Source organism: Coffea arabica, chromosome 4c (assembly GCF_036785885.1).
Source record: "Coffea arabica cultivar ET-39 chromosome 4c, Coffea Arabica ET-39 HiFi, whole genome shotgun sequence".
Classification (NCBI taxonomy): domain Eukaryota; kingdom Viridiplantae; phylum Streptophyta; class Magnoliopsida; order Gentianales; family Rubiaceae; genus Coffea; species Coffea arabica.
The window spans coordinates 21714752-21737946 of NC_092316.1; positions in this window are offsets into that span (position 1 = coordinate 21714752).

Sequence of the window (23195 nt, forward strand, 5' to 3'; positions counted from 1 at the left end):
ACATTTAACAGTAAACAGTCAGAGGGGGAGCCATTTGCTCCAGATGAACAGTACACAGAGGTGGAGACGTTAGTGTTCAGCACACGAATTCCAAGTACTCATTTAAGCCAAAACATGTCATGGGCCACATGCAAGCACTCATGATATGCAATCAAGTAAATAGTGCAAGAAACGGTTCATAAGTAACTTTGGAAACAGTTTAGAGTCACTCACCTCCATGGCTTAGAAACCATCCATCATATCACATTGCCTTACTCAAATCCAAGCCTTAGATCACAAACCCAATGCAAACAAGTCCCTTCAAAGTTCGGACAGCACTTCCCCTGAATTTGCTAACTTTTCCAGCCATCATGGCTTCATTATTTCCTCAGCCAGTCCCAAAGGTACACACACAACAACAAGTTCATCCAATAGTCATTCAGCAAGCTCCAAGTAGTACAAAGACAAGTCAAGCTAGGGAAAAGTCCAGAAATGAAAGTTACACTCAAAACCAGAAAAATAGTTTTGACGTCATTTTACGGTAATGGTACCAAAGGCGCTACGATTGTCGGATGAAGGTGCAAGACCCACCGTTTCGAAGCTAAGAAACAGGGCTACAATATTACAGAAGGTCACTCAGCCCAGTTTCGAGTGCAACCAGGTAAAAAAGGCAATATACTACACCAGAATCGCAAAAACAGGTTTACAAAACGCATTCCGGCGTAAACATCATAAATCGGGCTACCGAAGTCCAAATCCAGTAATTCCAAACCCATCCGAAAGCTTAGAAACAGGTCTACATTTCATCATAAGACCTCAACAACCAATTCGGAAGCATTCCTAACCAAAATAATCAATTACAGACGCAATTCTCCAATTCTGGGTAAACCAGGACAGCAAGGGTAATTTCGAATTTTCTCAAGCTACGGTACTCCGATTGACCTGAAATTTTGTAGACACCTCTAAAATGTCATTCCCAACAACTTTCATGTTTTAGGACAAGGCCAATTCGGCCTCTAACATGCTGCAATACAACCGGACAGAATGAAGAACAAGGAACCCTAGTTTTTTCAATTTCCTTCCAAAACAGAAATTTCTTGCAATTAATCACTTTTTCCACCTCCTAACTTCCTCAACTATCATTTCCAATCATCATACATAACCACATAATAACAATCATATGAGAACAGAAAAATCCTAATTAAATATAAAACTTCACTAATTTCAACCAAAATCATGAAATCATCCATAAAATCACTTATTCAACCACCACCAATCACTAATTGAACATTATCAAGATCAAAGGAAAGGTTCCTTAGTCACTTACCATGCAAACCCAAGGAAAGACCCAACTTAGCACCTTTGCTTCTCAAACCACTTCACCACACACCTTAATACCACCAAGAGAAAGGTTTTTATGGAGCAAATCACGGTTTTAACGGTTGGTTTGTGAGATTGGGCAAGAAATAGAAGGAAGAAATTGGAAGCTTTTCTCTCTTTTTGTCTCCAAGAGGTTCGGCCAAGGAGCTTATGAAGAAGATGAATTTTGGGTCAAGTTTTTAATCAATTAGTAAAGGTAGTAAAATGGTCAAAGTCCACCCTTGAGTAAGAAAGTGACACTTGTCACCTTTAGGTTTAAAACTTATTTTTTTGTCTCTCTCATATCAATCCATAATTATCTCTTAACACCTTGTAGAAAAATATCACTTAGCACAAAACTCCAACAAGTTATCAAAAATATATCGCATTTACCGCACTAGCGGGTCCCACGTTCAAAACGCACTTCAAAATTAACGCGGACTAACTTGGATCAAGAAAATGATTTGCAAACTATATTTCCTTATAGAAATGTAATAAAAATTAATATATTGAAGAAAACAAACTTATAGACAACAAAACAAAATAATGTCGAGAAAATATATAAAAATTTTCGGTTTCTCATACTCATATTTTTCGGGGCGTCACAATCTCCCCTCCTTAAAAGAATGTCGTCCTCGACATTCCCTCTTGTACCAATCAGGTCAAGACATCCCGCAAAAATCACTCAGGCATTCCAAGCAAACACTAAGAGTCAAATCAAACCCACAGTCCGACATCCTAAACTTCAAGCCTACGATACACTACAGAGATCTGAAGCCTAAGCTCTGATACCAACTGTGACGGCCCCACCTCCCCCTAGGGCGAACCAGAGGGTTCGGCGGGTCGCCTGCCCAGCTCTCGCCGGGACTCAGTCGTTCACTGCAGTTCTCAATTAAATTACAATATAAAAATCAAATATCCATCAATTTCTCGAAAAATTACATATCACGAACCCACTTAAGTCCAAACGTTCATACAATCCCTAATAACAACTATTACACAAGATGAAATCCAAAACTCAAACCATACATGAGATAATCCATCCGGTCATATGAATACGTGCTACAAGCACTTCCTTCGTCTCGAGCCCTATGGAGGGAAATAAAACATTTTGGGGGTGAGCTAAAAGCTCAGCGAGTAACCAATAAAATCGGTAAGCAAATCAGTTTCACAGTCGTTCATTTCAGTGATGTCATGATTCTAAGATCAAATGTACATTTATTGCTCTCGTGAGCCAGTGAAATCGTTGTACTTAAACACCCAACGCTCCAAACAAACATTTAACAGTAAACAGTCAGAGGGGGAGCCATTTGTTCCAGATGAACAGTACACAGAGGTGGAGACGTTGGTGTTCAGCACACGAATTCCAAGTACTCATTTAAGCCAAAACATGTCATGGGCCACATGCAAGCACTCATGATATGCAATCAAGTAAATAGTGCAAGAAACGGTTCATAAGTAACTTTGGAAACAGTTTAGGGTCACTCACCTCCATGGCTCAGAAACCATCCATCATATCACATTGCCTTGCTCAAATCCAAGCCTTAGATCACAAACCCAATGCAAACAAGTCCCTTCAAAGTTCGGACAGCACTTCCCCTGAATTTGCTAACTTTTCCGGCCATCATGGCTTCATTATTTCCTCAGCCAGTCCCAAAGGTACACACACAACAACAAGTTCATCCAATAGTCATTCAGCAAGCTCCAAGTAGTACAAAGACAAGTCAAGCTAGGGAAAAGTCCAGAAATGAAAGTTACACTCAAAACCAGAAAAACAGTTTTGACGTCATTTTACGGTAATGGTACCAAAGGCGCTACGATTGTCGGATGAAGGTGCAAGACCCACCGTTTCGAAGCTAAGAAACAGGGCTACAATATTACAGAAGGTCACTCAGCCCAGTTTCGAGTGCAACCAGGTAAAAAAGGCAATATACTACACCAGAATCGCAAAAACAGGTTTACAAAACGCATTCCGGCGTAAACATCATAAATCGGGCTACCGAAGTCCAAATCCAGTAATTCCAAACCCATCCGAAAGCTTAGAAACAGGTCTACATTTCATCATAAGACCTCAACAACCAATTCGGAAGCATTCCTAACCAAAATAATCAATTACAGACGCAATTCTCCAATTCTGGGTAAACCAGGACAGCAAGGGTAATTTCGACTTTTCTCAAGCTACGGTACTCCGATTGACCTGAAATTTTGTAGGCACCTCTAAAATGTCATTCCCAACAACTTTCATGTTTTAGGACAAGGCCAATTCGGCCTCTAACATGCTGCAATACAACCGGACAGAATGAAGAACAAGGAACCCTAGTTTTTTCAATTTCCTTCCAAAACAGAAATTTCTTGCAATTAATCACTTTTTCCACCTCCTAACTTCCTCAACTATCATTTCCAATCATCATACATAACCACATAATAACAATCATATGAGAACAGAAAAATCCTAATTAAATATAAAACTTCACTAATTTCAACCAAAATCATGAAATCATCCATAAAATCACTTATTCAACCACCACCAATCACTAATTGAACATTATCAAGATCAAAGGAAAGGTTCCTTAGTCACTTACCATGCAAACCCAAGGAAAGACCCAACTTAGCACCTTTGCTTCTCAAACCACTTCACCACACACCTTAATACCACCAAGAGAAAGGTTTTTATGGAGCAAATCACGGTTTTAACGGTTGGTTTGTGAGATTGGGCAAGAAATAGAAGGAAGAAATTGGAAGCTTTTCTCTCTTTTTGTCTCCAAGAGGTTCGGCCAAGGAGCTTATGAAGAAGATGAATTTTGGGTCAAGTTTTTAATCAATTAGTAAAGGTAGTAAAATGGTCAAAGTCCACCCTTGAGTAAGAAAGTGACACTTGTCACCTTTAGGTTTAAAACTTATTTTTTTGTCTCTCTCATATCAATCCATAATTATCTCTTAACACCTTGTAGAAAAATATCACTTAGCACAAAACTCCAACAAGTTATCAAAAATATATCGCATTTACCGCACTAGCGGGTCCCACGTTCAAAACGCACTTCAAAATTAACGCGGACTAACTTGGATCAAGAAAATGATTTGCAAACTATATTTCCTTATAGAAATGTAATAAAAATTAATATATTGAAGAAAACAAACTTATAGACAACAAAACAAAATAATGTCGAGAAAATATATAAAAATTTTCGGTTTCTCATACTCATATTTTTCGGGGCGTCACAATCTCCCCTCCTTAAAAGAATGTCGTCCTCGACATTCCCTCTTGTACCAATCAGGTCAAGACATCCCGCAAAAATCACTCAGGCATTCCAAGCAAACACTAAGAGTCAAATCAAACCCACAGTCCGACATCCTAAACTTCAAGCCTAGGATACACTACAGAGATCTGAAGCCTAAGCTCTGATACCAACTGTGACGGCCCCACCTCCCCCTAGGGCGAACCAGAGGGTTCGGCGGGTCGCCTGCCCAGCTCTCGCCGGGACTCAGTCGTTCACTGCAGTTCTCAATTAAATTACAATATAAAAATCAAATATCCATCAATTTCTCGAAAAATTACATATCACGAACCCACTTAAGTCCAAACGTTCATACAATCCCTAATAACAACTATTACACAAGATGAAATCCAAAACTCAAACCATACATGAGATAATCCATCCGGTCATATGAATACGTGCTACAAGCACTTCCTTCGTCTCGAGCCCTATGGAGGGGAATAAAACATTTTGGGGGTGAGCTAAAAGCTCAGCGAGTAACCAATAAAATCGGTAAGCAAATCAGTTTCACAGTCGTTCATTTCAGTGATGTCATGATTCTAAGATCAAATGTACATTTATTGCTCTCGTGAGCCAGTGAAATCGTTGTACTTAAACACCCAACGCTCCAAACAAACATTTAACAGTAAACAGTCAGAGGGGGAGCCATTTGTTCCAGATGAACAGTACACAGAGGTGGAGACGTTGGTGTTCAGCACACGAATTCCAAGTACTCATTTAAGCCAAAACATGTCATGGGCCACATGCAAGCACTCATGATATGCAATCAAGTAAATAGTGCAAGAAACGGTTCATAAGTAACTTTGGAAACAGTTTAGGGTCACTCACCTCCATGGCTCAGAAACCATCCATCATATCACATTGCCTTGCTCAAATCCAAGCCTTAGATCACAAACCCAATGCAAACAAGTCCCTTCAAAGTTCGGACAGCACTTCCCCTGAATTTGCTAACTTTTCCGGCCATCATGGCTTCATTATTTCCTCAGCCAGTCCCAAAGGTACACACACAACAACAAGTTCATCCAATAGTCATTCAGCAAGCTCCAAGTAGTACAAAGACAAGTCAAGCTAGGGAAAAGTCCAGAAATGAAAGTTACACTCAAAACCAGAAAAACAGTTTTGACGTCATTTTACGGTAATGGTACCAAAGGCGCTACGATTGTCGGATGAAGGTGCAAGACCCACCGTTTCGAAGCTAAGAAACAGGGCTACAATATTACAGAAGGTCACTCAGCCCAGTTTCGAGTGCAACCAGGTAAAAAAGGCAATATACTACACCAGAATCGCAAAAACAGGTTTACAAAACGCATTCCGGCGTAAACATCATAAATCGGGCTACCGAAGTCCAAATCCAGTAATTCCAAACCCATCCGAAAGGTTAGAAACAGGTCTACATTTCATCATAAGACCTCAACAACCAATTCGGAAGCATTCCTAACCAAAATAATCAATTACAGACGCAATTCTCCAATTCTGGGTAAACCAGGACAGCAAGGGTAATTTCGACTTTTCTCAAGCTACGGTACTCCGATTGACCTGAAATTTTGTAGGCACCTCTAAAATGTCATTCCCAACAACTTTCATGTTTTAGGACAAGGCCAATTCGGCCTCTAACATGCTGCAATACAACCGGACAGAATGAAGAACAAGGAACCCTAGTTTTTTCAATTTCCTTCCAAAACAGAAATTTCTTGCAATTAATCACTTTTTCCACCTCCTAACTTCCTCAACTATCATTTCCAATCATCATACATAACCACATAATAACAATCATATGAGAACAGAAAAATCCTAATTAAATATAAAACTTCACTAATTTCAACCAAAATCATGAAATCATCCATAAAATCACTTATTCAACCACCACCAATCACTAATTGAACATTATCAAGATCAAAGGAAAGGTTCCTTAGTCACTTACCATGCAAACCCAAGGAAAGACCCAACTTAGCACCTTTGCTTCTCAAACCACTTCACCACACACCTTAATACCACCAAGAGAAAGGTTTTTATGGAGCAAATCACGGTTTTAACGGTTGGTTTGTGAGATTGGGCAAGAAATAGAAGGAAGAAATTGGAAGCTTTTCTCTCTTTTTGTCTCCAAGAGGTTCGGCCAAGGAGCTTATGAAGAAGATGAATTTTGGGTCAAGTTTTTAATCAATTAGTAAAGGTAGTAAAATGGTCAAAGTCCACCCTTGAGTAAGAAAGTGACCCTTGTCACCTTTAGGTTTAAAACTTATTTTTTTGTCTCTCTCATATCAATCCATAATTATCTCTTAACACCTTGTAGAAAAATATCACTTAGCACAAAACTCCAACAAGTTATCAAAAATATATCGCATTTACCGCACTAGCGGGTCCCACGTTCAAAACGCACTTCAAAATTAACGCGGACTAACTTGGATCAAGAAAATGATTTGCAAACTATATTTCCTTATAGAAATGTAATAAAAATTAATATATTGAAGAAAACAAACTTATAGACAACAAAACAAAATAATGTCGAGAAAATATATAAAAATTTTCGGTTTCTCATACTCATATTTTTCGGGGCGTCACAATCTCCCCTCCTTAAAAGAATGTCGTCCTCGACATTCCCTCTTGTACCAATCAGGTCAAGACATCCCGCAAAAATCACTCAGGCATTCCAAGCAAACACTAAGAGTCAAATCAAACCCACAGTCCGACATCCTAAACTTCAAGCCTAGGATACACTACAGAGATCTGAAGCCTAAGCTCTGATACCAACTGTGACGGCCCCACCTCCCCCTAGGGCGAACCAGAGGGTTCGGCGGGTCGCCTGCCCAGCTCTCGCCGGGACTCAGTCGTTCACTGCAGTTCTCAATTAAATTACAATATAAAAATCAAATATCCATCAATTTCTCGAAAAATTACATATCACGAACCCACTTAAGTCCAAACGTTCATACAATCCCTAATAACAACTATTACACAAGATGAAATCCAAAACTCAAACCATACATGAGATAATCCATCCGGTCATATGAATACGTGCTACAAGCACTTCCTTCGTCTCGAGCCCTATGGAGGGGAATAAAACATTTTGGGGGTGAGCTAAAAGCTCAGCGAGTAACCAATAAAATCGGTAAGCAAATCAGTTTCACAGTCGTTCATTTCAGTGATGTCATGATTCTAAGATCAAATGTACATTTATTGCTCTCGTGAGCCAGTGAAATCGTTGTACTTAAACACCCAACGCTCCAAACAAACATTTAACAGTAAACAGTCAGAGGGGGAGCCATTTGTTCCAGATGAACAGTACACAGAGGTGGAGACGTTGGTGTTCAGCACACGAATTCCAAGTACTCATTTAAGCCAAAACATGTCATGGGCCACATGCAAGCACTCATGATATGCAATCAAGTAAATAGTGCAAGAAACGGTTCATAAGTAACTTTGGAAACAGTTTAGGGTCACTCACCTCCATGGCTCAGAAACCATCCATCATATCACATTGCCTTGCTCAAATCCAAGCCTTAGATCACAAACCCAATGCAAACAAGTCCCTTCAAAGTTCGGACAGCACTTCCCCTGAATTTGCTAACTTTTCCGGCCATCATGGCTTCATTATTTCCTCAGCCAGTCCCAAAGGTACACACACAACAACAAGTTCATCCAATAGTCATTCAGCAAGCTCCAAGTAGTACAAAGACAAGTCAAGCTAGGGAAAAGTCCAGAAATGAAAGTTACACTCAAAACCAGAAAAACAGTTTTGACGTCATTTTACGGTAATGGTACCAAAGGCGCTACGATTGTCGGATGAAGGTGCAAGACCCACCGTTTCGAAGCTAAGAAACAGGGCTACAATATTACAGAAGGTCACTCAGCCCAGTTTCGAGTGCAACCAGGTAAAAAAGGCAATATACTACACCAGAATCGTAAAAACAGGTTTACAAAACGCATTCCGGCGTAAACATCATAAATCGGGCTACCGAAGTCCAAATCCAGTAATTCCAAACCCATCCGAAAGGTTAGAAACAGGTCTACATTTCATCATAAGACCTCAACAACCAATTCGGAAGCATTCCTAACCAAAATAATCAATTACAGACGCAATTCTCCAATTCTGGGTAAACCAGGACAGCAAGGGTAATTTCGACTTTTCTCAAGCTACGGTACTCCGATTGACCTGAAATTTTGTAGGCACCTCTAAAATGTCATTCCCAACAACTTTCATGTTTTAGGACAAGGCCAATTCGGCCTCTAACATGCTGCAATACAACCGGACAGAATGAAGAACAAGGAACCCTAGTTTTTTCAATTTCCTTCCAAAACAGAAATTTCTTGCAATTAATCACTTTTTCCACCTCCTAACTTCCTCAACTATCATTTCCAATCATCATACATAACCACATAATAACAATCATATGAGAACAGAAAAATCCTAATTAAATATAAAACTTCACTAATTTCAACCAAAATCATGAAATCATCCATAAAATCACTTATTCAACCACCACCAATCACTAATTGAACATTATCAAGATCAAAGGAAAGGTTCCTTAGTCACTTACCATGCAAACCCAAGGAAAGACCCAACTTAGCACCTTTGCTTCTCAAACCACTTCACCACACACCTTAATACCACCAAGAGAAAGGTTTTTATGGAGCAAATCACGGTTTTAACGGTTGGTTTGTGAGATTGGGCAAGAAATAGAAGGAAGAAATTGGAAAATTTTCTCTCTTTTTGTCTCCAAGAGGTTCGGCCAAGGAGGTTATGAAGAAGATGAATTTTGGGTCAAGTTTTTAATCAATTAGTAAAGGTAGTAAAATGGTCAAAGTCCACCCTTGAGTAAGAAAGTGACCCTTGTCACCTTTAGGTTTAAAACTTATTTTTTTGTCTCTCTCATATCAATCCATAATTATCTCTTAACACCTTGTAGAAAAATATCACTTAGCACAAAACTCCAACAAGTTATCAAAAATATATCGCATTTACCGCACTAGCGGGTCCCACGTTCAAAACGCACTTCAAAATTAACGCGGACTAACTTGGATCAAGAAAATGATTTGCAAACTATATTTCCTTATAGAAATGTAATAAAAATTAATATATTGAAGAAAACAAACTTATAGACAACAATACAAAATAATGTCGAGAAAATATATAAAAATTTTCGGTTTCTCATACTCATATTTTTCGGGGCGTCACAATCTCCCCTCCTTAAAAGAATGTCGTCCTCGACATTCCCTCTTGTACCAATCAGGTCAAGACATCCCGCAAAAATCACTCAGGCATTCCAAGCAAACACTAAGAGCCAAATCAAACCCACAGTCCGACATCCTAAACTTCAAGCCTAGGATACACTACAGAGATCTGAAGCCTAAGCTCTGATACCAACTGTGACGGCCCCACCTCCCCCTAGGGCGAACCAGAGGGTTCGGCGGGTCGCCTGCCCAGCTTTCGCCGGGACTCAGTCGTTCACTCCAGTCCTCAATTAAATTACAATATAAAAATCAAATATCCATCAATTTCTCGAAAAATTACATATCACGAACCCACTTAAGTCCAAACGTTCATACAATCCCTAATAACAACTATTACACAAGATGAAATCCAAAACTCAAACCATACATGAGATAATCCATCCGGTCACATGAATACGTGCTACAAGCACTTCCTTCGTCTCGAGCCCTATGGAGGGGAATAAAACATTTTGGGGGTGAAGTAAAAGCTCAGCGAGTAACCAATAAAATCGGTAAGCAAATCAGTTTCACAGTCGTTCATTTCAGTGATGTCATGATTCTAAGATCAAATGTACATTTATTGCTCTCGTGAGCCAGTGAAATCGTTGTACTTAAACACCCAACGCTCCAAACAAACATTTAACAGTAAACAGTCAGAGGGGGAGCCATTTGTTCCAGATGAACAGTACACAGAGGTGGAGACGTTGGTGTTCAGCACACGAATTCCAAGTACTCATTTAAGCCAAAACATGTCATGGGCCACATGCAAGCACTCATGATATGCAATCAAGTAAATAGTGCAAGAAACGGTTCATAAGTAACTTTGGAAACAGTTTAGGGTCACTCACCTCCATGGCTCAGAAACCATCCATCATATCACATTGCCTTGCTCAAATCCAAGCCTTAGATCACAAACCCAATGCAAACAAGTCCCTTCAAAGTTCGGACAGCACTTCCCCTGAATTTGCTAACTTTTCCAGCCATCATGGCTTCATTATTTCCTCAGCCAGTCCCAAAGGTACACACACAACAACAAGTTCATCCAATAGTCATTCAGCAAGCTCCAAGTAGTACAAAGACAAGTCAAGCTAGGGAAAAGTCCAGAAATGAAAGTTACACTCAAAACCAGAAAAACAGTTTTGACGTCATTTTACGGTAATGGTACCAAAGGCGCTACGATTGTCGGATGAAGGTGCAAGACCCACCGTTTCGAAGCTAAGAAACAGGGCTACAATATTACAGAAGGTCACTCAGCCCAGTTTCGAGTGCAACCAGGTAAAAAAGGCAATATACTACACCAGAATCGCAAAAACAGGTTTACAAAACGCATTCCGGCGTAAACATCATAAATCGGGCTACCGAAGTCCAAATCCAGTAATTCCAAACCCATCCGAAAGGTTAGAAACAGGTCTACATTTCATCATAAGACCTCAACAACCAATTCGGAAGCATTCCTAACCAAAATAATCAATTACAGACGCAATTCTCCAATTCTGGGTAAACCAGGACAGCAAGGGTAATTTCGACTTTTCTCAAGCTACGGTACTCCGATTGACCTGAAATTTTGTAGGCACCTCTAAAATGTCATTCCCAACAACTTTCATGTTTTAGGACAAGGCCAATTCGGCCTCTAACATGGTGCAATACAACCGGACAGAATGAAGAACAAGGAACCCTAGTTTTTTCAATTTCCTTCCAAAACAGAAATTTCTTGCAATTAATCACTTTTTCCACCTCCTAACTTCCTCAACTATCATTTCCAATCATCATACATAACCACATAATAACAATCATATGAGAACAGAAAAATCCTAATTAAATATAAAACTTCACTAATTTCAACCAAAATCATGAAATCATCCATAAAATCACTTATTCAACCACCACCAATCACTAATTGAACATTATCAAGATCAAAGGAAAGGTTCCTTAGTCACTTACCATGCAAACCCAAGGAAAGACCCAACTTAGCACCTTTGCTTCTCAAACCACTTCACCACACACCTTAATACCACCAAGAGAAAGGTTTTTATGGAGCAAATCACGGTTTTAACGGTTGGTTTGTGAGATTGGGCAAGAAATAGAAGGAAGAAATTGGAAAATTTTCTCTCTTTTTGTCTCCAAGAGGTTCGGCCAAGGAGGTTATGAAGAAGATGAATTTTGGGTCAAGTTTTTAATCAATTAGTAAAGGTAGTAAAATGGTCAAAGTCCACCCTTGAGTAAGAAAGTGACCCTTGTCACCTTTAGGTTTAAAACTTATTTTTTTGTCTCTCTCATATCAATCCATAATTATCTCTTAACACCTTGTAGAAAAATATCACTTAGCACAAAACTCCAACAAGTTATCAAAAATATATCGCATTTACCGCACTAGCGGGTCCCACGTTCAAAACGCACTTCAAAATTAACGCGGACTAACTTGGATCAAGAAAATGATTTGCAAACTATATTTCCTTATAGAAATGTAATAAAAATTAATATATTGAAGAAAACAAACTTATAGACAACAAAACAAAATAATGTCGAGAAAATATATAAAAATTTTCGGTTTCTCATACTCATATTTTTCGGGGCGTCACAATCTCCCCTCCTTAAAAGAATGTCGTCCTCGACATTCCCTCTTGTACCAATCAGGTCAAGACATCCCGCAAAAATCACTCAGGCATTCCAAGCAAACACTAAGAGTCAAATCAAACCCACAGTCCGACATCCTAAACTTCAAGCCTAGGATACACTACAGAGATCTGAAGCCTAAGCTCTGATACCAACTGTGACGGCCCCACCTCCCCCTAGGGCGAACCAGAGGGTTCGGCGGGTCGCCTGCCCAGCTCTCGCCGGGACTCAGTCGTTCACTGCAGTTCTCAATTAAATTACAATATAAAAATCAAATATCCATCAATTTCTCGAAAAATTACATATCACGAACCCACTTAAGTCCAAACGTTCATACAATCCCTAATAACAACTATTACACAAGATGAAATCCAAAACTCAAACCATACATGAGATAATCCATCCGGTCACATGAATACGTGCTACAAGCACTTCCTTCGTCTCGAGCCCTATGGAGGGGAATAAAACATTTTGGGGGTGAAGTAAAAGCTCAGCGAGTAACCAATAAAATCGGTAAGCAAATCAGTTTCACAGTCGTTCATTTCAGTGATGTCATGATTCTAAGATCAAATGTACATTTATTGCTCTCGTGAGCCAGTGAAATCGTTGTACTTAAACACCCAACGCTCCAAACAAACATTTAACAGTAAACAGTCAGAGGGGGAGCCATTTGTTCCAGATGAACAGTACACAGAGGTGGAGACGTTGGTGTTCAGCACACGAATTCCAAGTACTCATTTAAGCCAAAACATGTCATGGGCCACATGCAAGCACTCATGATATGCAATCAAGTAAATAGTGCAAGAAACGGTTCATAAGTAACTTTGGAAACAGTTTAGGGTCACTCACCTCCATGGCTCAGAAACCATCCATCATATCACATTGCCTTGCTCAAATCCAAGCCTTAGATCACAAACCCAATGCAAACAAGTCCCTTCAAAGTTCGGACAGCACTTCCCCTGAATTTGCTAACTTTTCCGGCCATCATGGCTTCATTATTTCCTCAGCCAGTCCCAAAGGTACACACACAACAACAAGTTCATCCAATAGTCATTCAGCAAGCTCCAAGTAGTACAAAGACAAGTCAAGCTAGGGAAAAGTCCAGAAATGAAAGTTACACTCAAAACCAGAAAAACAGTTTTGACGTCATTTTACGGTAATGGTACCAAAGGCGCTACGATTGTCGGATGAAGGTGCAAGACCCACCGTTTCGAAGCTAAGAAACAGGGCTACAATATTACAGAAGGTCACTCAGCCCAGTTTCGAGTGCAACCAGGTAAAAAAGGCAATATACTACACCAGAATCGTAAAAACAGGTTTACAAAACGCATTCCGGCGTAAACATCATAAATCGGGCTACCGAAGTCCAAATCCAGTAATTCCAAACCCATCCGAAAGGTTAGAAACAGGTCTACATTTCATCATAAGACCTCAACAACCAATTCGGAAGCATTCCTAACCAAAATAATCAATTACAGACGCAATTCTCCAATTCTGGGTAAACCAGGACAGCAAGGGTAATTTCGACTTTTCTCAAGCTACGGTACTCCGATTGACCTGAAATTTTGTAGGCACCTCTAAAATGTCATTCCCAACAACTTTCATGTTTTAGGACAAGGCCAATTCGGCCTCTAACATGCTGCAATACAACCGGACAGAATGAAGAACAAGGAACCCTAGTTTTTTCAATTTCCTTCCAAAACAGAAATTTCTTGCAATTAATCACTTTTTCCACCTCCTAACTTCCTCAACTATCATTTCCAATCATCATACATAACCACATAATAACAATCATATGAGAACAGAAAAATCCTAATTAAATATAAAACTTCACTAATTTCAACCAAAATCATGAAATCATCCATAAAATCACTTATTCAACCACCACCAATCACTAATTGAACATTATCAAGATCAAAGGAAAGGTTCCTTAGTCACTTACCATGCAAACCCAAGGAAAGACCCAACTTAGCACCTTTGCTTCTCAAACCACTTCACCACACACCTTAATACCACCAAGAGAAAGGTTTTTATGGAGCAAATCACGGTTTTAACGGTTGGTTTGTGAGATTGGGCAAGAAATAGAAGGAAGAAATTGGAAAATTTTCTCTCTTTTTGTCTCCAAGAGGTTCGGCCAAGGAGGTTATGAAGAAGATGAATTTTGGGTCAAGTTTTTAATCAATTAGTAAAGGTAGTAAAATGGTCAAAGTCCACCCTTGAGTAAGAAAGTGACCCTTGTCACCTTTAGGTTTAAAACTTATTTTTTTGTCTCTCTCATATCAATCCATAATTATCTCTTAACACCTTGTAGAAAAATATCACTTAGCACAAAACTCCAACAAGTTATCAAAAATATATCGCATTTACCGCACTAGCGGGTCCCACGTTCAAAACGCACTTCAAAATTAACGCGGACTAACTTGGATCAAGAAAATGATTTGCAAACTATATTTCCTTATAGAAATGTAATAAAAATTAATATATTGAAGAAAACAAACTTATAGACAACAATACAAAATAATGTCGAGAAAATATATAAAAATTTTCGGTTTCTCATACTCATATTTTTCGGGGCGTCACAATCTCCCCTCCTTAAAAGAATGTCGTCCTCGACATTCCCTCTTGTACCAATCAGGTCAAGACATCCCGCAAAAATCACTCAGGCATTCCAAGCAAACACTAAGAGCCAAATCAAACCCACAGTCCGACATCCTAAACTTCAAGCCTAGGATACACTACAGAGATCTGAAGCCTAAGCTCTGATACCAACTGTGACGGCCCCACCTCCCCCTAGGGCGAACCAGAGGGTTCGGCGGGTCGCCTGCCCAGCTTTCGCCGGGACTCAGTCGTTCACTCCAGTCCTCAATTAAATTACAATATAAAAATCAAATATCCATCAATTTCTCGAAAAATTACATATCACGAACCCACTTAAGTCCAAACGTTCATACAATCCCTAATAACAACTATTACACAAGATGAAATCCAAAACTCAAACCATACATGAGATAATCCATCCGGTCACATGAATACGTGCTACAAGCACTTCCTTCGTCTCGAGCCCTATGGAGGGGAATAAAACATTTTGGGGGTGAAGTAAAAGCTCAGCGAGTAACCAATAAAATCGGTAAGCAAATCAGTTTCACAGTCGTTCATTTCAGTGATGTCATGATTCTAAGATCAAATGTACATTTATTGCTCTCGTGAGCCAGTGAAATCGTTGTACTTAAACACCCAACGCTCCAAACAAACATTTAACAGTAAACAGTCAGAGGGGGAGCCATTTGTTCCAGATGAACAGTACACAGAGGTGGAGACGTTGGTGTTCAGCACACGAATTCCAAGTACTCATTTAAGCCAAAACATGTCATGGGCCACATGCAAGCACTCATGATATGCAATCAAGTAAATAGTGCAAGAAACGGTTCATAAGTAACTTTGGAAACAGTTTAGGGTCACTCACCTCCATGGCTCAGAAACCATCCATCATATCACATTGCCTTGCTCAAATCCAAGCCTTAGATCACAAACCCAATGCAAACAAGTCCCTTCAAAGTTCGGACAGCACTTCCCCTGAATTTGCTAACTTTTCCAGCCATCATGGCTTCATTATTTCCTCAGCCAGTCCCAAAGGTACACACACAACAACAAGTTCATCCAATAGTCATTCAGCAAGCTCCAAGTAGTACAAAGACAAGTCAAGCTAGGGAAAAGTCCAGAAATGAAAGTTACACTCAAAACCAGAAAAACAGTTTTGACGTCATTTTACGGTAATGGTACCAAAGGCGCTACGATTGTCGGATGAAGGTGCAAGACCCACCGTTTCGAAGCTAAGAAACAGGGCTACAATATTACAGAAGGTCACTCAGCCCAGTTTCGAGTGCAACCAGGTAAAAAAGGCAATATACTACACCAGAATCGCAAAAACAGGTTTACAAAACGCATTCCGGCGTAAACATCATAAATCGGGCTACCGAAGTCCAAATCCAGTAATTCCAAACCCATCCGAAAGGTTAGAAACAGGTCTACATTTCATCATAAGACCTCAACAACCAATTCGGAAGCATTCCTAACCAAAATAATCAATTACAGACGCAATTCTCCAATTCTGGGTAAACCAGGACAGCAAGGGTAATTTCGACTTTTCTCAAGCTACGGTACTCCGATTGACCTGAAATTTTGTAGGCACCTCTAAAATGTCATTCCCAACAACTTTCATGTTTTAGGACAAGGCCAATTCGGCCTCTAACATGGTGCAATACAACCGGACAGAATGAAGAACAAGGAACCCTAGTTTTTTCAATTTCCTTCCAAAACAGAAATTTCTTGCAATTAATCACTTTTTCCACCTCCTAACTTCCTCAACTATCATTTCCAATCATCATACATAACCACATAATAACAATCATATGAGAACAGAAAAATCCTAATTAAATATAAAACTTCACTAATTTCAACCAAAATCATGAAATCATCCATAAAATCACTTATTCAACCACCACCAATCACTAATTGAACATTATCAAGATCAAAGGAAAGGTTCCTTAGTCACTTACCATGCAAACCCAAGGAAAGACCCAACTTAGCACCTTTGCTTCTCAAACCACTTCACCACACACCTTAATACCACCAAGAGAAAGGTTTTTATGGAGCAAATCACGGTTTTAACGGTTGGTTTGTGAGATTGGGCAAGAAATAGAAGGAAGAAATTGGAAAATTTTCTCTCTTTTTGTCTCCAAGAGGTTCGGCCAAGGAGGTTATGAAGAAGATGAATTTTGGGTCAAGTTTTTAATCAATTAGTAAAGGTAGTAAAATGGTCAAAGTCCACCCTTGAGTAAGAAAGTGACCCTTGTCACCTTTAGGTTTAAAACTTATTTTTTTGTCTCTCTCATATCAATCCATAATTATCTCTTAACACCTTGTAGAAAAATATCACTTAGCACAAAACTCCAACAAGTTATCAAAAATATATCGCATTTACCGCACTAGCGGGTCCCACGTTCAAAACGCACTTCAAAATTAACGCGGACTAACTTGGATCAAGAAAATGATTTGCAAACTATATTTCCTTATAGAAATGTAATAAAAATTAATATATTGAAGAAAACAAACTTATAGACAACAATACAAAATAATGTCGAGAAAATATATAAAAATTTTCGGTTTCTCATACTCATATTTTTCGGGGCGTCACAATCTCCCCTCCTTAAAAGAATGTCGTCCTCGACATTCCCTCTTGTACCAATCAGGTCAAGACATCCCGCAAAAATCACTCAGGCATTCCAAGCAAACACTAAGAGCCAAATCAAACCCACAGTCCGACATCCTAAACTTCAAGCCTAGGATACACTACAGAGATCTGAAGCCTAAGCTCTGATACCAACTGTGACGGCCCCACCTCCCCCTAGGGCGAACCAGAGGGTTCGGCGGGTCGCCTGCCCAGCTTTCGCCGGGACTCAGTCGTTCACTGCAGTCCTCAATTAAATTACAATATAAAAATCAAATATCCATCAATTTCTCGAAAAATTACATATCACGAACCCACTTAAGTCCAAACGTTCATACAATCCCTAATAACAACTATTACACAAGATGAAATCCAAAACTCAAACCATACATGAGATAATCCATCCGGTCACATGAATACGTGCTACAAGCACTTCCTTCGTCTCGAGCCCTATGGAGGGGAATAAAACATTTTGGGGGTGAAGTAAAAGCTCAGCGAGTAACCAATAAAATCGGTAAGCAAATCAGTTTCACAGTCGTTCATTTCAGTGATGTCATGATTCTAAGATCAAATGTACATTTATTGCTCTCGTGAGCCAGTGAAATCGTTGTACTTAAACACCCAACGCTCCAAACAAACATTTAACAGTAAACAGTCAGAGGGGGAGCCATTTGTTCCAGATGAACAGTACACAGAGGTGGAGACGTTGGTGTTCAGCACACGAATTCCAAGTACTCATTTAAGCCAAAACATGTCATGGGCCACATGCAAGCACTCATGATATGCAATCAAGTAAATAGTGCAAGAAACGGTTCATAAGTAACTTTGGAAACAGTTTAGGGTCACTCACCTCCATGGCTCAGAAACCATCCATCATATCACATTGCCTTGCTCAAATCCAAGCCTTAGATCACAAACCCAATGCAAACAAGTCCCTTCAAAGTTCGGACAGCACTTCCCCTGAATTTGCTAACTTTTCCAGCCATCATGGCTTCATTATTTCCTCAGCCAGTCCCAAAGGTACACACACAACAACAAGTTCATCCAATAGTCATTCAGCAAGCTCCAAGTAGTACAAAGACAAGTCAAGCTAGGGAAAAGTCCAGAAATGAAAGTTACACTCAAAACCAGAAAAACAGTTTTGACGTCATTTTACGGTAATGGTACCAAAGGCGCTACGATTGTCGGATGAAGGTGCAAGACCCACCGTTTCGAAGCTAAGAAACAGGGCTACAATATTACAGAAGGTCACTCAGCCCAGTTTCGAGTGCAACCAGGTAAAAAAGGCAATATACTACACCAGAATCGCAAAAACAGGTTTACAAAACGCATTCCGGCGTAAACATCATAAATCGGGCTACCGAAGTCCAAATCCAGTAATTCCAAACCCATCCGAAAGGTTAGAAACAGGTCTACATTTCATCATAAGACCTCAACAACCAATTCGGAAGCATTCCTAACCAAAATAATCAATTACAGACGCAATTCTCCAATTCTGGGTAAACCAGGACAGCAAGGGTAATTTCGACTTTTCTCAAGCTACGGTACTCCGATTGACCTGAAATTTTGTAGGCACCTCTAAAATGTCATTCCCAACAACTTTCATGTTTTAGGACAAGGCCAATTCGGCCTCTAACATGCTGCAATACAACCGGACAGAATGAAGAACAAGGAACCCTAGTTTTTTCAATTTCCTTCCAAAACAGAAATTTCTTGCAATTAATCACTTTTTCCACCTCCTAACTTCCTCAACTATCATTTCCAATCATCATACATAACCACATAATAACAATCATATGAGAACAGAAAAATCCTAATTAAATATAAAACTTCACTAATTTCAACCAAAATCATGAAATCATCCATAAAATCACTTATTCAACCACCACCAATCACTAATTGAACATTATCAAGATCAAAGGAAAGGTTCCTTAGTCACTTACCATGCAAACCCAAGGAAAGACCCAACTTAGCACCTTTGCTTCTCAAACCACTTCACCACACACCTTAATACCACCAAGAGAAAGGTTTTTATGGAGCAAATCACGGTTTTAACGGTTGGTTTGTGAGATTGGGCAAGAAATAGAAGGAAGAAATTGGAAAATTTTCTCTCTTTTTGTCTCCAAGAGGTTCGGCCAAGGAGGTTATGAAGAAGATGAATTTTGGGTCAAGTTTTTAATCAATTAGTAAAGGTAGTAAAATGGTCAAAGTCCACCCTTGAGTAAGAAAGTGACCCTTGTCACCTTTAGGTTTAAAACTTATTTTTTTGTCTCTCTCATATCAATCCATAATTATCTCTTAACACCTTGTAGAAAAATATCACTTAGCACAAAACTCCAACAAGTTATCAAAAATATATCGCATTTACCGCACTAGCGGGTCCCACGTTCAAAACGCACTTCAAAATTAACGCGGACTAACTTGGATCAAGAAAATGATTTGCAAACTATATTTCCTTATAGAAATGTAATAAAAATTAATATATTGAAGAAAACAAACTTATAGACAACAATACAAAATAATGTCGAGAAAATATATAAAAATTTTCGGTTTCTCATACTCATATTTTTCGGGGCGTCACAATCTCCCCTCCTTAAAAGAATGTCGTCCTCGACATTCCCTCTTGTACCAATCAGGTCAAGACATCCCGCAAAAATCACTCAGGCATTCCAAGCAAACACTAAGAGCCAAATCAAACCCACAGTCCGACATCCTAAACTTCAAGCCTAGGATACACTACAGAGATCTGAAGCCTAAGCTCTGATACCAACTGTGACGGCCCCACCTCCCCCTAGGGCGAACCAGAGGGTTCGGCGGGTCGCCTGCCCAGCTTTCGCCGGGACTCAGTCGTTCACTGCAGTCCTCAATTAAATTACAATATAAAAATCAAATATCCATCAATTTCTCGAAAAATTACATATCACGAACCCACTTAAGTCCAAACGTTCATACAATCCCTAATAACAACTATTACACAAGATGAAATCCAAAACTCAAACCATACATGAGATAATCCATCCGGTCACATGAATACGTGCTACAAGCACTTCCTTCGTCTCGAGCCCTATGGAGGGGAATAAAACATTTTGGGGGTGAAGTAAAAGCTCAGCGAGTAACCAATAAAATCGGTAAGCAAATCAGTTTCACAGTCGTTCATTTCAGTGATGTCATGATTCTAAGATCAAATGTACATTTATTGCTCTCGTGAGCCAGTGAAATCGTTGTACTTAAACACCCAACGCTCCAAACAAACATTTAACAGTAAACAGTCAGAGGGGGAGCCATTTGTTCCAGATGAACAGTACACAGAGGTGGAGACGTTGGTGTTCAGCACACGAATTCCAAGTACTCATTTAAGCCAAAACATGTCATGGGCCACATGCAAGCACTCATGATATGCAATCAAGTAAATAGTGCAAGAAACGGTTCATAAGTAACTTTGGAAACAGTTTAGGGTCACTCACCTCCATGGCTCAGAAACCATCCATCATATCACATTGCCTTGCTCAAATCCAAGCCTTAGATCACAAACCCAATGCAAACAAGTCCCTTCAAAGTTCGGACAGCACTTCCCCTGAATTTGCTAACTTTTCCAGCCATCATGGCTTCATTATTTCCTCAGCCAGTCCCAAAGGTACACACACAACAACAAGTTCATCCAATAGTCATTCAGCAAGCTCCAAGTAGTACAAAGACAAGTCAAGCTAGGGAAAAGTCCAGAAATGAAAGTTACACTCAAAACCAGAAAAACAGTTTTGACGTCATTTTACGGTAATGGTACCAAAGGCGCTACGATTGTCGGATGAAGGTGCAAGACCCACCGTTTCGAAGCTAAGAAACAGGGCTACAATATTACAGAAGGTCACTCAGCCCAGTTTCGAGTGCAACCAGGTAAAAAAGGCAATATACTACACCAGAATCGCAAAAACAGGTTTACAAAACGCATTCCGGCGTAAACATCATAAATCGGGCTACCGAAGTCCAAATCCAGTAATTCCAAACCCATCCGAAAGGTTAGAAACAGGTCTACATTTCATCATAAGACCTCAACAACCAATTCGGAAGCATTCCTAACCAAAATAATCAATTACAGACGCAATTCTCCAATTCTGGGTAAACCAGGACAGCAAGGGTAATTTCGACTTTTCTCAAGCTACGGTACTCCGATTGACCTGAAATTTTGTAGGCACCTCTAAAATGTCATTCCCAACAACTTTCATGTTTTAGGACAAGGCCAATTCGGCCTCTAACATGCTGCAATACAACCGGACAGAATGAAGAACAAGGAACCCTAGTTTTTTCAATTTCCTTCCAAAACAGAAATTTCTTGCAATTAATCACTTTTTCCACCTCCTAACTTCCTCAACTATCATTTCCAATCATCATACATAACCACATAATAACAATCATATGAGAACAGAAAAATCCTAATTAAATATAAAACTTCACTAATTTCAACCAAAATCATGAAATCATCCATAAAATCACTTATTCAACCACCACCAATCACTAATTGAACATTATCAAGATCAAAGGAAAGGTTCCTTAGTCACTTACCATGCAAACCCAAGGAAAGACCCAACTTAGCACCTTTGCTTCTCAAACCACTTCACCACACACCTTAATACCACCAAGAGAAAGGTTTTTATGGAGCAAATCACGGTTTTAACGGTTGGTTTGTGAGATTGGGCAAGAAATAGAAGGAAGAAATTGGAAAATTTTCTCTCTTTTTCTCTCCAAGAGGTTCGGCCAAGGAGGTTATGAAGAAGATGAATTTTGGGTCAAGTTTTTAATCAATTAGTAAAGGTAGTAAAATGGTCAAAGTCCACCCTTGAGTAAGAAAGTGACCCTTGTCACCTTTAGGTTTAAAACTTATTTTTTTGTCTCTCTCATATCAATCCATAATTATCTCTTAACACCTTGTAGAAAAATATCACTTAGCACAAAACTCCAACAAGTTATCAAAAATATATCGCATTTACCGCACTAGCGGGTCCCACGTTCAAAACGCACTTCAAAATTAACGCGGACTAACTTGGATCAAGAAAATGATTTGCAAACTATATTTCCTTATAGAAATGTAATAAAAATTAATATATTGAAGAAAACAAACTTATAGACAACAATACAAAATAATGTCGAGAAAATATATAAAAATTTTCGGTTTCTCATACTCATATTTTTCGGGGCGTCACAATCTCCCCTCCTTAAAAGAATGTCGTCCTCGACATTCCCTCTTGTACCAATCAGGTCAAGACATCCCGCAAAAATCACTCAGGCATTCCAAGCAAACACTAAGAGTCAAATCAAACCCACAGTCCGACATCCTAAACTTCAAGCCTAGGATACACTACAGAGATCTGAAGCCTAAGCTCTGATACCAACTGTGACGGCCCCACCTCCCCCTAGGGCGAACCAGAGGGTTCGGCGGGTCGCCTGCCCAGCTCTCGCCGGGACTCAGTCGTTCACTGCAGTTCTCAATTAAATTACAATATAAAAATCAAATATCCATCAATTTCTCGAAAAATTACATA